This window comes from Gopherus evgoodei, chromosome 4 (assembly GCF_007399415.2).
Source record: "Gopherus evgoodei ecotype Sinaloan lineage chromosome 4, rGopEvg1_v1.p, whole genome shotgun sequence".
Lineage (NCBI taxonomy): Eukaryota > Metazoa > Chordata > Testudines > Testudinidae > Gopherus > Gopherus evgoodei.
The window spans coordinates 115985927-116000656 of NC_044325.1; the positions used below are offsets into that span (position 1 = coordinate 115985927).

At 49.4% G+C, this 14730-nt stretch overlaps 1 protein-coding gene across 2 annotated transcripts in view; it reads right to left on the reverse strand.

Annotated features, from left to right (window-relative positions):
* PNPLA2 (patatin like phospholipase domain containing 2) overlaps positions 1 to 14730 on the reverse strand; it is a 49889-nt gene that overhangs the window by 20489 nt on the left and 14670 nt on the right. The window lies entirely within an intron of this gene.

Below are 14730 nucleotides of genomic sequence, written 5' to 3' on the forward strand. Positions count from 1 at the left end.
GATCGTGCAGCTGGCTTGTGGAGAAGGAGCAGGGGGGCTGGCCGGATCCACGGGGCAGGGGCCTGATGAAAAGGTCCGGAGGGCCTGGGGTGGAGGGTGGGTGGGGTGTGCCCTCTCACAGGACCTGGTCGAGGTAAGCCCCAGCAGCAGGCGGCAGAGCGGCCTTCACCTCCTGTAGTACGCACCGGGGAGTACACGGTCTGGAGAGCCCCATACGTCGAGCGAGCGTCAGGGGATCCAGCCAGTCTTCCCGGTTGTAGTCCAGGAGGTCTCCGACCCTGGTAGCTTCTGCCAGGACCAACCTCTGGCGCACCGCGGGGGACTCTGCCACCTGCACACGGAGCTGGGGGTTGTGTAGCAGGGGCTCCGAGAGGAGATCTGCCCCTTCGGTGGCTGCCACGGACCTGGTCACAGAGAACAGCTTCTAGGTCTGGAGGATTCATAGATTCCTAGACTCTAGGACTGGAAGGGACCTCGAGAGGTCATCGAGTCCAGTTCCCTGCCCTCATGGCAGGACCAAATACTGTCTAGACCATCCCTGATAGACATTTATCTAACCTACTCTTAAATATCTCCAGAGATGGAGATTCCACAACCTCCCTAGGCAATTTATTCCAGTATTTAACTACTCTGACAGTTAGGAACTTTTTCCTGATGTCCAACCTAAATCTCCCTTGCTGCAGTTTAAGCCCATTGCTTCTTGTTCTATCATTAGAGGCTAAGGTGAACAAGTTTTCTCCCTCCTCTTGATGACACCCTTTTAGATACCTGAAAACTGCTATCATGGAGTTCCTGGTAGAAGACCGGCAGCCCAGAGAGGTCTCGCAGAAGACCCCTCGGATCGAGATAAAGGAGCTGCCGGTCGTATTGGAGCCCTCGGAAGTGGCACAGGAAGGCGTGCGCCAGTACTCTCCACGCCAGACTACCTGCACCATAAAGAAGCCGCTGCAGGGCCTGGAGGCGGAAGACGTGGACCTGAGTACATAGGCACTTCAGGCCCTGCCCTCCCTCCTCCAGGGGCAGGTGAAGGACCCCTGCAGAGACCCAGCGCATTCCTGCCAAAAGGACTCCAGAACCACCTTCCGGAGGTCGGCCAGGAAAACTGGGGCCGGAACCAGGGTGTTGAGCCGGTACCAGAGCATGTACAGGACTAGTTGACTGAGCACCAGTGCCCTCCCCTGGAAGGGAAAGGCATCGGAGGAGTCCTGTCCATTTCCGGAGCCGCTCCATCACCCTGCCCTGCAAACCCTGCCGGTTCTCCAGCGGAGACGGATGCATGGCGGAAAGGTAAATGCCAAGATAGAGCAGTTTGCAAGGCTCTGCTCTAGCAGAGACATTAAACCAGTGGCTAAGTTAGGCTGAAACAGAAGGAGGAGTGCTCCCCACAGAAGTGGTGGGGTGAGGTGGGGAGCACTGCTCAGTCAAGCCAGGGACTGGTCTCCCTCTTTTAGTAGAGGAGGGAGAGTTGTGATTAAAATCCTTCCACAGTTCCAGGCCTAGAATGGAACATTTAGAAAAGGTTCAGCTGAGGAAGGAGCCACGGTCTAGGAGATGATTTGCTGAGCGCTGTTACAGTCCGACAGCGTGACCTAGTGACACTTTCCCTGCAGAGCGGTTCCACCCCAACTAACTTGAGCTGCTCTGGAGAAGGACCCAATGGGAAGCAGGGATTAGACAGCCTGCTTCAACTGTAGCACAGTGACCTAGTTGGCACTGGAGAGGGACACAGCCATCTCCCTGCAGATGGAAGGAAGGAGCAGCTGATTCTGCTGAGCTGCCTCAAGCAACCCTGTTTGGGAGGAGCATCAAAGCTCTGCTAAAAGAGAGTGATGGGAACAGAGGCAAAGCGGGCATTGGTTTGGCTCAGGCTGCTATCTAAAACCAGGCTGCAGTGCTGCTGTTTGCATGTACAAACTGCCATCCCCACAAGCCTCTTCTAGTAGAGCTGGGAAACAAGAGCCTTTGCCTTACCTGCAGAATAAGAGATACTCTCAGAGACAGAGGGAGAGGGGACAAAATCAGGAATGAAGCTTTATGTTGTGGGGGAAGGGGTGAAGGACTCTCATAAAATAGACCTTCAGCTTCATTCAGGAACTGTTTGTTCAATTTGAAGAGGAGGAAGGCAGAGACCAAGTTAAAAATCAGCTCAAAATCCAGTGCCACCCCCACCCTCCAGCTGCAGGAGGGAAACATTTGGCGTGGAATAAAAAGGATTACAATTTGCTAATAAGCAACAAGCAATCACATCATCAGAGCCCGGAGGTATTGTGACATTCCCCATTGAACCCAGGAAATGAAAAGCCAGTTAGCACATATACACACTACTCTTTCATGGTTAAAAGCAATTGGAAGCCAATTCCACACCATTGAGTCAATAGGACCTTTGCCAGTGACTTCAGTGGGTGCAGGATTAGGCCCTTGAACGTCACTGAATATTTATAAATAAAGAGGTTCCCATTTTTAAGTGGAATTTGGAAGCTGTTAGGCTGTAACAGAGCAGAACAGACAGTCTGAGCTCCCATCGGTGAAGCAGGTTTCAGCACTATCAACCCTTTGTCCTGCTCGCTCTAAGACCAGCATTCAGTGCGTGGCTTCATTTCTGATCTCAGTCCAGTATGAATCAGCCACACCCACCCAATCTATCCCTGCCTATCTAAAGCTGGTAGCCTTAGAGGGAGTGTTATATACCAGGGGTGCTCAACCTTTTTCTTTCTGAGCCCCACCCCCATGCTATTAAAACTTGGTGGCCCACCTGTGCCACAAAAAGTGTTTTTCTGCATATCCAGTAGATTAAAAGCCAGGGCCAGCATTAGGAGGTAGCAAGCAGGGCAACTGTCCACAGCCGCATGCCACTGAGGGCGCTGCAAAGCTAACTTGGCTTCATTCCCATGTGGCAGAGTTCAGGCTTCAGCTTGGCCCTAGGCGGTGGGGCTCAGGCTTTGGCTTTCTTCCCTGGGCCCTGGCGACTAATGCCAGCCCTGCTTTCTGGTTTATTTTGGGGGATGCACTGAAACCTGCTCATGGCCCCCAAGGGGGCCTTGGACCCCTGTTGAAAACCACAGCATACAATCCTAACCTAGAAGGTCATTGGTATTCTGTTTAGGTTATTATAACATAACCACCACCATAGTATCCAAGTGCCCCAAATACTCCTGTAAGGGACAGGTATATTAGGCCTATTTTTCTGAGGGGGAAAAACAGTGGTTAAGTGATTTGCCCAACATCATACAAGAAATCTATGGCAGAGCTGAGATGAACCCAAATCTCCCAAGTTCCAGTCCGGTGCCTTAATCACAAGGCCATCCAGCCCCCACACAAAACAGGGTCAATTCTGGGATGTGCATGTTGGGAAACTATGGGTTGAGCCAGGAACACCAACCTCCCTTGCTGTGCTTCCTGCACTCTGGATTTGAATGCCTGCGCAGGGAATGAGAGGGGCAGAGTGCTAAAGACCCACATAGGGAGGATTACGCAACAAGAGATGTTTACAGACCAGAAGAGTTCTTAGAGCCAGCGCTTCAGTTTGCTGGCTCAGAGAGAACACACGCACAGTTAGCGCAAATATTGTTGGTACTTTAGCCAGTTATTGATTAGCAAAACATCTGGGTGGGAATTTTTTTTTTTTAAAAGCAGAGATTGACCAGCAAATGCTAGGTTAAGCTGAGATATGGCCCCCTGTTCCTCCCTCCCTCCCCCAGACATTTATAAAATAGGGCCTGGTGTGACATGGAGGGAAGGGGGCAGGAGGTAAAATGAGGAAGATAGGGAATGAGGCAACACTAACGAGAAGAGGTGAGAAATCCTTTTCCTCCCCCACCAATCCCTTCCCCCACTCTCCAAACAGGGCACAGCAGAAATCTTTAAAACTCAGAAGCCTTAAAACCTCAGATACATGGAATATGGGGTGCAAAAACATAGTGAACTGGAACCCTGCAGGACTGAGAGTGGACATCATCTTTGGGGACTTCTCCTGCCTCCTTTAACATTATTCAGTGCCTAAGTACTGAGGTGAAACTGCAGTAAGCTGTGGGCTTCTTAGCTTATTTTGAGCTATTACAGACAATGGTAGGATGGGCCATACTGAGCTCTCTCATCGGACACTTCACTTTCATAGAATTATAGAACTGGAAGGGACCTCAAGAGGTCATCTAGTCCAGTCCCCTGCACTCATGGCAGGACTAAGTATTATCTAGACCATCCCTGACAGGTGTTCATCCAACCTGCTCTTAAAAATCCCCAGTGATGGAGATTCCACAACCTCCCTACACAATTTATTCTAGTGCTTAACCACCCTGACAGCTAGAAAGCTTTTCCCAATGTCCAGCCTAAACCTCCCTTGCTGAAATTTAAGTCCATTGCTTCTTGCCCTATCCTCAGAGAAATACTTTAGTTCTCCCTTGTTTTGTTGTTTCCTTCAGTCATTTAGACGAAGAGCATCAGTGTATAAAAAAAAAAGAGAAGTGTATCATGATCAGGCCAGTGAGTTAATCTAGCCTGGTATCCTGCCTTTGGCAAAGACCAGCACCTGAGCCTGCAAAGGGAGGGGTCTTAGCATGCCATGCAAGACTAATTGTGCAATGCTGTACAGAGGTCGAGGGGGAAGAGAAGCTTCCAGAATGCCACAAGAAACAGCTAAAAAGCAGAAGCATGAGATTGGATTATTCTTATCGCAACTTGCATAGCCAGAGGCTTATTACTAGTCACATCAATTACCCGACCATTTGATAAATGGTCCTTATGCCCTCCCACAGCAGTACGGTGACCAGACAGCAAGTGTGAAAAATCAGGACGGGGGTGGGGGTAACAGGCGCCTATATAAGCCAAAGCCTCAAATATCAGGGCTGTCCCTATAAAATCGAGACATCTGGTCACCCTACACAGCAACCAGTGCCATGGGCTGACACCACAGTGTAAGCAAAGAAGTTGGATAGAGGGTCTGTCGATCAAGAGCAGCAAGCCCAGTGCCCCAGCAGGGGTGAGAAAGCTTGATGGAGCAGCACTGGGAGCTGTTTGCACTGCTGCTGCCCATACTGGATTTGTTCCCTGGACAGAAACATTAGTTTCCAAGGCTGTCAATACAGCACTTTTCACCAGTGCTAAGCTCACCACGTTACGTTAGATGAGCCATGAAGGGTAACTGGTCCTTGTGAGCTAGCTATTCTTTGAGCCCTTACACACAGCAAGTTGTAAGTATATGAAAAGTGATTATTAAGCTACCTCATTTAAAAGCCGCCGTTACCCTCAAAACTTGGGCATGACAGCACTGGAGGATAAAGACCCCCTTGGGGAGAGATGGGCAGAGTGAACTCCAGAGCCAGGGGCTTTCTCGGAATCAGGGCCAGTACAGAGGTCATGCCAAAGGGGATCAGGTGCATTCATTTGGGTGGTCATTGTCACAGGACAGGTGACAGCTGTGAAGGCATCTGAACATAAATCGGTGGGTGTTATACTCCCATGACAACCAGAGACACTGATCCAGGAAAGCGCAAAACAAAGTTCTGTTTTGGGTTTTGCTAGGGACTCTCAGTGAGGATGATCAGAGAGAGCTGGTGAAGGCCAAACAGCAAGGAAAGAGTGGAGGGGAGGAAGCCCCACCCCCCACGTACCAACTAGCCTGCAATAGATGTTTGCACTTTAGCATTAGCCTCATTATTGGGCCCAATCTAATGCCAACAGAAGCCAGTGGAAAGGCTCTGTAGTGGGGTGGTCACCCTGCCCCTGCCCGGAGGGGTTAAGAACAGCCCTGGAGAGGGCTGTGGCTAGGGAAAGGCTGATTGGCTAAGCAGCCTCAGCTGGGGCCATGCCTCAATCAGGCCACAGCTGGCACTATAAAAAGTCAGTCTTTCTCTGAATGTTGAGAGGGAGGGGCCTGGTGGCTGAGCAGGGCTGGGGAAAGGCCAGAGGAGCTCTGGCCTGGAAAACTCCCAGGCTGCAGGTCTTGTTAAAGCTGAGAAGGTACTGGGGTTGCAGAGGGGCAACCTAACGGTAGGCAGAGGCAGCAGATCCAAACCCTCCTTGCCAATGATGAGTGGCAATTATACTGCAGTCCGCCCCAGTGAGCAGAGGCTAGATGGTGACTGGCAGTAGCCAAAGACTGAGGTGAAGTGGGGATAGCATGTTGGGGAGGTCCCCAGGGAGGGGAGACCCAGCAAGACTGTGGGGTACTGCAGGGGGCAGAACCCCAAGAAAAGGGACACAGGGGTCTGGGAGGGACACCAGGGCAGGTGGCAAGTGAGACACTGGCCTGCAGAGGGCGCTCCTAAGTGGACAGAGCTAATTCCCAGGATGACCAGCCGGAGGCACTGCAGCAGTGAGTTGTTGCTCCATTACAGGCTCCCTTGGATTTCTGTGAGTCTTGGTATAGAACAACCTGACCTGTATGCCACTTCTGTCTGCTGCTGGTTGTGCCTATGGACATATGTAGATAGTCTGTCTCATGAAAAAGTCATTTTCCACTAAAAGACAGGTCAATAAAAAAAAACTGGACTAGCTTTAGTTATAAATAAACTCCTCTCCCCTAACACCCTCATTTGGTCCTCTGTGCAAATCTGAATGCTCCTGAACAGCACCTGCCTACTGGAATCCCAGGACATGGTAGCATCTGAGAAGTGCCAGACTGACAGCCCTGGAGAATGATGTCCTAAATATCCCTGTGCCATGGCAGAATCAGCTCTGAGGAAAGGCCATATTTCAGTTTCCAGGCCCGCTTAGACCTTAGCCTCTGTGTAGAGGCTCCAAAGGGGTGAATTAGTACTAGCTGTGGGGCTGGTCTGCTTGTTCTTAGCCTGATTCCCAGCTACACCAAACCTGATTCCACATAAGTTACTATATAGCTAGACATGGTGTAGACCTCACCACCTGTGAAGCTGCTGCAGTCTGGTTCCCACTTCCATACCAGAAGTCCCCATTGCCCAGCACATTGTGTGGTCATTCACACATTAGCACAAAGGGCAAGTAAAGGAACACAGTGCACAAGACCACAGAGAACTGGGCCTCAAGCTGCCAGGAGAAGTGGGGAAGAGGAAATGGAAGAATAGGAGAAAGCTATTTTACAGAGATCTAAAGAAGCCTACAAGCCTATGCTCTCCAGTGAGACCAAGCACACTACCAGGGGTCAAGGACAATCTAACTACACTTCTGCAATATGGTTTGGGGTGGGGAAAGGGGATGATAGTTCCAGTTCTAATGCTGAAAATGGCCTAAAAGCAGCACCTTGAATCAAGGGCATATGGTATAGTAATAAAGAAAGCAAAGTGTCACCAGACCTAATTAACATCTGCTCTCTTAATCAGAGAAGTACATTTAACCTGCAAAATATTTAAGTGAATAAAAAACAAAATGGAAGAATGACTGCAAATAAAAAGATAGGAACAGAGCGTCCAGGAGAATGAAAGACGAGATTTAACATTAGCCTAAAGCCATTCCTGCTGTCAGTTGTGGCTCTCCTTGGAAAGGCTCCATCTCGGTATAAAGAGCACCACTCTATGCCAGGGACATTCCTGTTCCATTAGCTAGAGCAGTTGGCGCACAAGGAGCATGAACTTAGGACTTGGGTGGAGAAGCAATTTGACACTGGATAGAACCACGAGTAAAGGAAAAGTTTATGGCATCACTGTGCTTGGTTTCCAGTGTAGCCAGAAAGGATGAGGCTAAAGAGTGAGGAACGGATGGCTCTGTAATACCCTCTCTGTCTGTCACCCATCCCCAGGGGAGGGGTAAGAAATGGATAGTAGCCCCTCAAGATAGATTTAAGGACTTCAGATAGAATTCAGGCATTTCATGAAGTCAGGGGCAGTGCTGGACAGGCCAGAGATTGGCCTATGCTAGCCCCTCCACCTCTGCCAACACCAGTGCTAGGCACCAGCATGGCTAGTTTGGGTGCAGCTTTACCATTTCTAATACATTCAGACCCATTTTGCTGCCCTTGGCTTTACCCCTGCAGAAGAACTGCTGTCAGTCCGTCACTCCACGGTCACCAAGAGCATTCAAGTGAGTTCTCCTCTGCATAGGGAATGGCATGAGCAGCGGGACATTAGTCAAACACTATGATCTTCCTTGGCTATTTAGAATATAAACTCTTCAGGGCAGGTGCTGCCTTCCAACGTGTGTACACAGCACTCAAAGTCCCAACCAAGATCAGGGCCCCATTTACATGCTGCTGTAGTACAGACACCGTAACAGAGGGTCTGATCAGATGTCCACATTCCCACCTTCCCTGATTAGCCTCTCGTAATAAGGAGCAGAATGTACGTTCTCCTCCTCCTGCCCACCCCCTGCCCCCAAAGCAGACCCGTCCTCCAGAATTACAGGAGTTGCCTTATTGCCTTCCCTGGTTCTGGTGAAGCATTACTGGTCCTCTCCACTACTTTCCCCTTCTCTCTCTCCTGCTCAGAGCAACTTTTCGGAGGGTTTGTCTGCTTTTCCCCTGGAAGCAAACGATGTAGAACTGAATTGTGCTCTGCTCACTCCACATGGGGGTCCATGTTGTTACACTCACCAGCTTTCTGAATAGTGATGGTAAGCGTTACATGCTGTTTCCCCAGTTGTCACTAGGATGGTTATGTTTCCATTTAAAATGTTCTAAACAGAGCTGATCTGGAATTTTCCAACTGAGGGGGTTTTGAGCAGCAGCTAGAAATCAGAATACTAATCTGTCAAACCAAAACTGTTGGTGGGAAAGGGTCAATTGCAATGAATCTCCCGAGTCAAAGTTTCCAAACATCCTATTTTGACATGAGATAAAACATTTTTTCAGTTCCAAGTGACTTTAGTATTAAAAAAACCTAAAATTTCAAAACAAAGTGAAAAACAAGAAGGTGAAATTAAACAACATTTTGATTGACCCGACCAGAAATTCTTTGGATTGGTTCATGAAAACTTTTAAGATTGACTTTTCATCCAGATTCAGGATGGGGAAAGATTTTGAAATATCAATCTCTCCAGGGACTGGAAAACCATTTCTTGGCCAGCTTGAGATGTAAACAAGATTCACAGCAACAGGATTTGCAAATCAACAACATGGGAATTTCACAGGAAGAGAAGATTGGCTTATGGAACTTTTCCTTGGGCAGCTTGATTGCCAGAATGGTCTCTGTTCATCACTTATAAGTACCTTGCATGGCTGCAAATTAAAGAACAGTTCAATTTGCTTTGGGTGGGACAGTTAGTAAATTCTGCTTGTGGAAGATGATCATAGTTTGCTTTGTTTTCTGTCACTGTTAACATCCACTGATGGAGCAGTTTGATTTCTGCCACCTGTCCCAGGAGATGGTAGGAGCCAAGGGCCAGATCTTCAGCTGAGGCAAGTGGAGCTAAGCCAGTTTACACCAGCTGAGGAGATGACCCAAGAGATGTGCTCAGTACATCCCTATGGGACAGGAATTACGTTAAGGAGCCCTTCAAGGATACATCCATGCTAGCAGGAAACAGAGCTGAGAACCAGACTCTGTGATTCTGTGTGAAAGTGAAATTTAGGGCTGGAAAGGTCCTCGAGTGGTCATCTAGCCCAGCCTCCTGTGCTGAGGCAGTGCCTGGGATTTGGGGGAAGGGGAAGGAAGAGAAGAGAAGTCACAGCTGGTGATGTTTTTCAACTTGTTTTGAAAGCCACTTCCCCTTTCCTGTACTCATCAACAGGAAAACAATGTTCACACTGTGTACCACCAACAGCTCACATGGCCCAGCCAGTCTGCCCCCAACAGATAGCTCGGAGAGGAAAAAATTGTGCCTACATAAAATGAAGCCAAGTCTGCAACTGACAAGAGATCCAGGGACAGCATCAGAACCATTCCCTGAATTCCAAGATTAAGCCATTTCTGCCTCTCATACAGTAACCCAGGGAATCACACTGCAGTGTAACTGGGAGAGTGCAGCCCCTTCATTAGCTGTCTCTTGCAGGCTCTCCCTGCTGCTTTTATTCCTGCTGTCACTTTCTCCTGGGTGCCTTAGGGCGAGAAGCAGTGGATTTGGCTAGACTTTTTACAATGTTTAACAGCGGTTAAAGCTAGGGAATCCAGAAGGGGAAGGGAGGCAAACTGGGTTCCAATCCTGGTTCTGCCACAGATACTTGCATGACCTTGGACGTGTCACTGAGGGCCAGGTTGTCAGGCCTTAACCTCCCCCAGGCATGTGCACACGCTTACACCTGCATTTCACAAGAACAGACACCTGTATCTATACTAACAACTGCATACGCAGAACAGTGGAATTATCAGGGGTTTGCACCTGTAGTGTACTGTACATGTGGGGCTGGGGTGGTGCTCACAGCACCCACATGTGTATTTTTGGTCCATCTGCAGGTGAAGACCAGGCAGCAGATCACCTGAAAAAACAATGTATCCCTTACTGTGTCTGCCTCAGTTTTCCCATCTCTAGAGCAGGGATTGTATGATACCGAGTGTTATACATGGCTTTTCTGCAGCGACTGCTTCCTGCATCCCAGAACCATGTACTGTATCTTGTTTGGGCGGAGGGGTGAGTGTCGGATTTCTCACAGGCATTAGTGTTCTACACCTTTTCAATTTTGTTTGCTGTCTGGAAATTGTATAAATCCTTACATTATAAACTATTTAAAATAATATTTCCAGAGTCTTGTCAGAGGAGTTAGAAATAGCATGAACCTTTTGCTGGCATTTGGTATTATCACGCCTATGAAACCCAAGCATGTTAAGGAGTGTCATACTAGTACAAAGTGTTTCTTGGGACTTTTTTTTTTTTAAATCGATTCAGTCCCTCCCCACACCCCACCCCACCCCATTGCTTTGGCACCTGTTAATGAGATGGTGATTGGCTGACTGTTCCCAATGAGCATATGGGAAAGGAGGCTTTTCTAAACTGTAGACATAGGAAATACAGACCCCCAAGGTCAATCCATAGGTCAGCCTTGTTGCACAGTCAGCTATTCCTATAGTAAATGCTTCATTCGTCAGAGGGCCTGTGCAGAACTCAGATATAGCACTGTACAAACAGTTCCGCGAAGGAGGGTTCCTAGAAAGCCTGGCCATAGGCCATAAATAATAGCCTGCTTTTTTCCTTGAATTTTTAGGCTCATTTCCCTCTAGTTTCCAATGAGAGCAGAACAAGAGATCTGTTACAGTTCCCCTATCTAGATAAGCAAGTATGGTTACCCTCTATAGCAGACTTCTCCCCACCAGGGTGCCCTCCTCTGGGGAGACAGACAAATACTGCCTCAGTTTCTCCTACAGTCCCTGGAGCTGACTGTGTTTCCCTATCTTCTCTACCACCAATCAAACTGACTCATCTCCTCGGCCGAAGACAGCAACATTACCATCCCAATTCTAGCCCTGCTTCTGGGCATAATTTTTTTAGTATAGACGCAACTATCAGCAGATCCTTCAGATTATGACTATTCTCAAAACCACAACGTAAAACAGATTAAAATGTAGCAGTTCTCAGCTGCACTCCAGATACTGTCTCCAGGCTACCCACCAGAGAGTCAAACAGTCCTACCTCAATTCCTCTGCCCCTCTTCCAGGGCCTCTCTGCCTCTGAAAGTTCTCCAGGCTGCTCCAACTCCTCTCCCACAGCCCACGAACTTAGACCTTCTGCAAGAGGGCTCTCTGCAGTGTCCTGCTCCTGAGACCCTGTCACTGATAAGTCCTGCCCCTACTCATGGGAACCTCCTTCCCAAATCAACTCTCTTGTTCCTGGGCTCGGCCTGCACTGGCTGAGCTGGTTCTTCCCCTTTACCGACAGGGCCGCCCGGGGGGGGGGGTAGTGGGGCAATTTGCCCCAGGCCCCGGGCTCTGCAAGGGACCCCAAGAGAACGGGCGAGGCTCCCGCCCTAGCCCGACCCCGCCTCTGCCCCTCACCCAGAGCCTCAACGGATCCAGCAGCGTCCCTGAACAGCAGTGCACTGTGGCTCTGGCGGGGCTCCTGAGCTCCCAGCCCCGACCCCTTACCCATGTGGTTCTGAACGGGGCGGAGCTCAGGAGCCCCACCTGAGCCATGCTGCACCACTGTTCAGGGACACTGCTGGATACGACGCGCTAAGGCTCCGGGTGAGTGGGGCACCAGGAGTAAGGGGCCGGAGCCGGGGGGGGGGGGTTGGCTAAGGGGCAGGAAGTCCTGGGGACAGTCAGGGCACAGAGAGAGGGCAGAGGTGGGGGGGGCGGTCAGGGGACAGGGAATGGGGGGGTTGGATTGTGAGTGTTCCGGGGGTTTGTCAAGACTCAGTGGGGGGGGGGTAGATAGGGGTTGGGGCAGTCAGGGGACAGGGAGCAGGGGTGGGGTCCCGGGGTGGTGGTGGTGGGTCTCTTGGGGATGGTGAGGGGGGCAAGGAACAGGATAGGTCGGGGATTCTGAGGAGGGTGGGCAGTTGGGTGGCAGGAAGTAGGGGGGTCAGATAGGGGGCAGGGCCAGGCTGTTTGGGAGGCACAGCCTTCCCTACTCTAAAGTTCATTCAGCAGTTTGAGGCTTGCAGAAGAGCCAAGCTGTTAGCTTTTCCATTAGGGCTACCATCCATTTTACTTCTCAAATGCCAAATTACAGTCTATATTTAATTTCAGTGCCATAGGGAGATTCATGTCAGGGGAGAGTAGCTTCATTTAAAATTAGCCACTGGGGGAGGGATCACATGAGAAGAGCAATATCCTACACCACCTACCTCCTTCCTGACCCTACCAAGGGAGACACCTTCCTCCCCCCCCCCCCCCGGCATTCCCTGAGGCTTCAGAGGATTTAATTCAGTGGTTCTCAAACTTTTTTGTCCTGGTGACCCCATTCACATAGCAAATCTCTGACTGCGACTCCCCCTCCATACATTGAAAACACTTTTTTGTATATTTAACACTATTATAAATGCTGGAGGCAAAGCAGGGTTTGAGGTGGAGGTTGACAGCTCACAATCCCCAGTAATAACCTTGTGACCCCCTGAGGGGTCCCGACCCCCGTTTGAGAGCCCCTGGGTTAATTTAATTTTAGCACCCTGTGTCCGTTCACATGTTTTTGCTATTTTGAGCATGTCAGTTTTCACAACACAGGCTCATCCCAGATTCTGGAATAAGCTCGAATGCTCAGTTCGTGGAGTATGTACATAAGCTATACTAAAGACAAACCCACAGTAACCGTCTCCAGTTTGTGAGGGACCCCATGGAGCCAGTCTCTAGGAAACAGATGAATTCATGGAGGTTAAGTCCATTAGTGGCTATTAGCCAGGATGGGTAACGAATGGTGTCCCTAGCCTCTATTTGTCAGAGGGTGGAGATGGATAGCAGGGGAGAGATCACTTGATCATTACCTGTAGGTTCACTCCCTCTGGGGCACTTGGCATGGGCCATTGTCGGTAGACAGGATACTGGGCTGGATGGACCTTTGGTTTGACCCAGTATGGCTGTTCTTATGTTCTAACCTAAATGAACCCAAAGTTATGGAGACAGATATGAGTCAAGAAAGCCAGCAGAGTATGAGAAACCTGGAAAAATCTCTGACTGGATGGGCTCAGGCGTTTGGTCACAAGCTGAGGTGGTTCAAAAGTTTTGGATCTTTTTAAGCAGAATTTTTTAGTGTTTCTTTAAACAATCAAACACAGCAAGCAGCAAACATTTGGCTGCACACTTCTGAAACCCGAAACCATATTCAGGTTTTGGTAGACTAATGTCAGCTTTTTAATTAAAAAAAACCACAACAAATTTTGAAGGAAAGCAGACATTGGCCATGATTTTTTTTTGCTTTTTAAAAACCCCTAGTTTTCAATCCAAAAATAGTTTTGACGGAAAATATTTGTCCAGCCCTTTTAATGAGCTTTAGTGCCTTTTAGCACTAGCTGATGCTGAGAACCAGCGATACCCTGGAAAGAAGTTTTCTCAAAGCTGGATTTGTGCCAAGATGCGGAAGGTTTATTTTTCCCAGGGCTGCCTCTGGCAGGGAGCAAGTGGGGAAATTTGCCTGGGCCCTGCAGGGGCCACCACGAGAATATAGTATTGCAATTTTTTTTTATGGAAGGGGCCCCCAAAATTGCTTTGCCCCAGGCCCCCTGAATCCTCTGGGCGGCCCTGTTTACCGAGGGGCACAAGCCTTCTCACCAGGGCTTCTCTGCTCTGGCCAGCTCTCTCCAATGATTCCCATCCATAGCACTCTCTCCCAATAGTGCATCAGTTCTCTCTCTCTACACTAGTCCCCCCGCAGCTCCTGACTATGCTGAGCTCTTCTGGAACGTCTGGCCCAGACTATAGGTGCCAAGTACTAGGAGTCTGGCTTCACGTGACCTGCCTAAAGACACAGGGCATGGCAGAGCTGACAATTGGACTTCCATCTCCTGGGTCCCAGGGCAGTGCTTCAGCCACAATCATCCCACATTCTGTCACCTCCCACCCTGCATACACAGCACAGTAGTCCATACGTAAGCACAGCTGTTTGCCTTGCTTAGATGGAACTCAGCTGGCAACTTTGCCAGAGTGCAAGGCAATAGATATCGACCACAAAGGGCTAACAGGAATTCAGTTGTGTTTTTTCAGCTAAACAAACTTGGGAGAGCTAATGGGAGCAGGCAGGTAAACTGTACAAGCTGCCATTCTTTGTTACGTTTTACATCTAAACTTTTACATTAGGAGTCCAAGGCACTGCACAGCACTAGTAAGCCATTCTGTTCTGATCCCAGCTCCTGGGTTAAGGAGAGATCAGAACTTTCTGCCATGTGGCATCTATAGGAGATGTGATCAATCAGGAGCTGCACGCCCAGTGCACTGCAATGCTCATTTCTTTGCTGACCCTCTG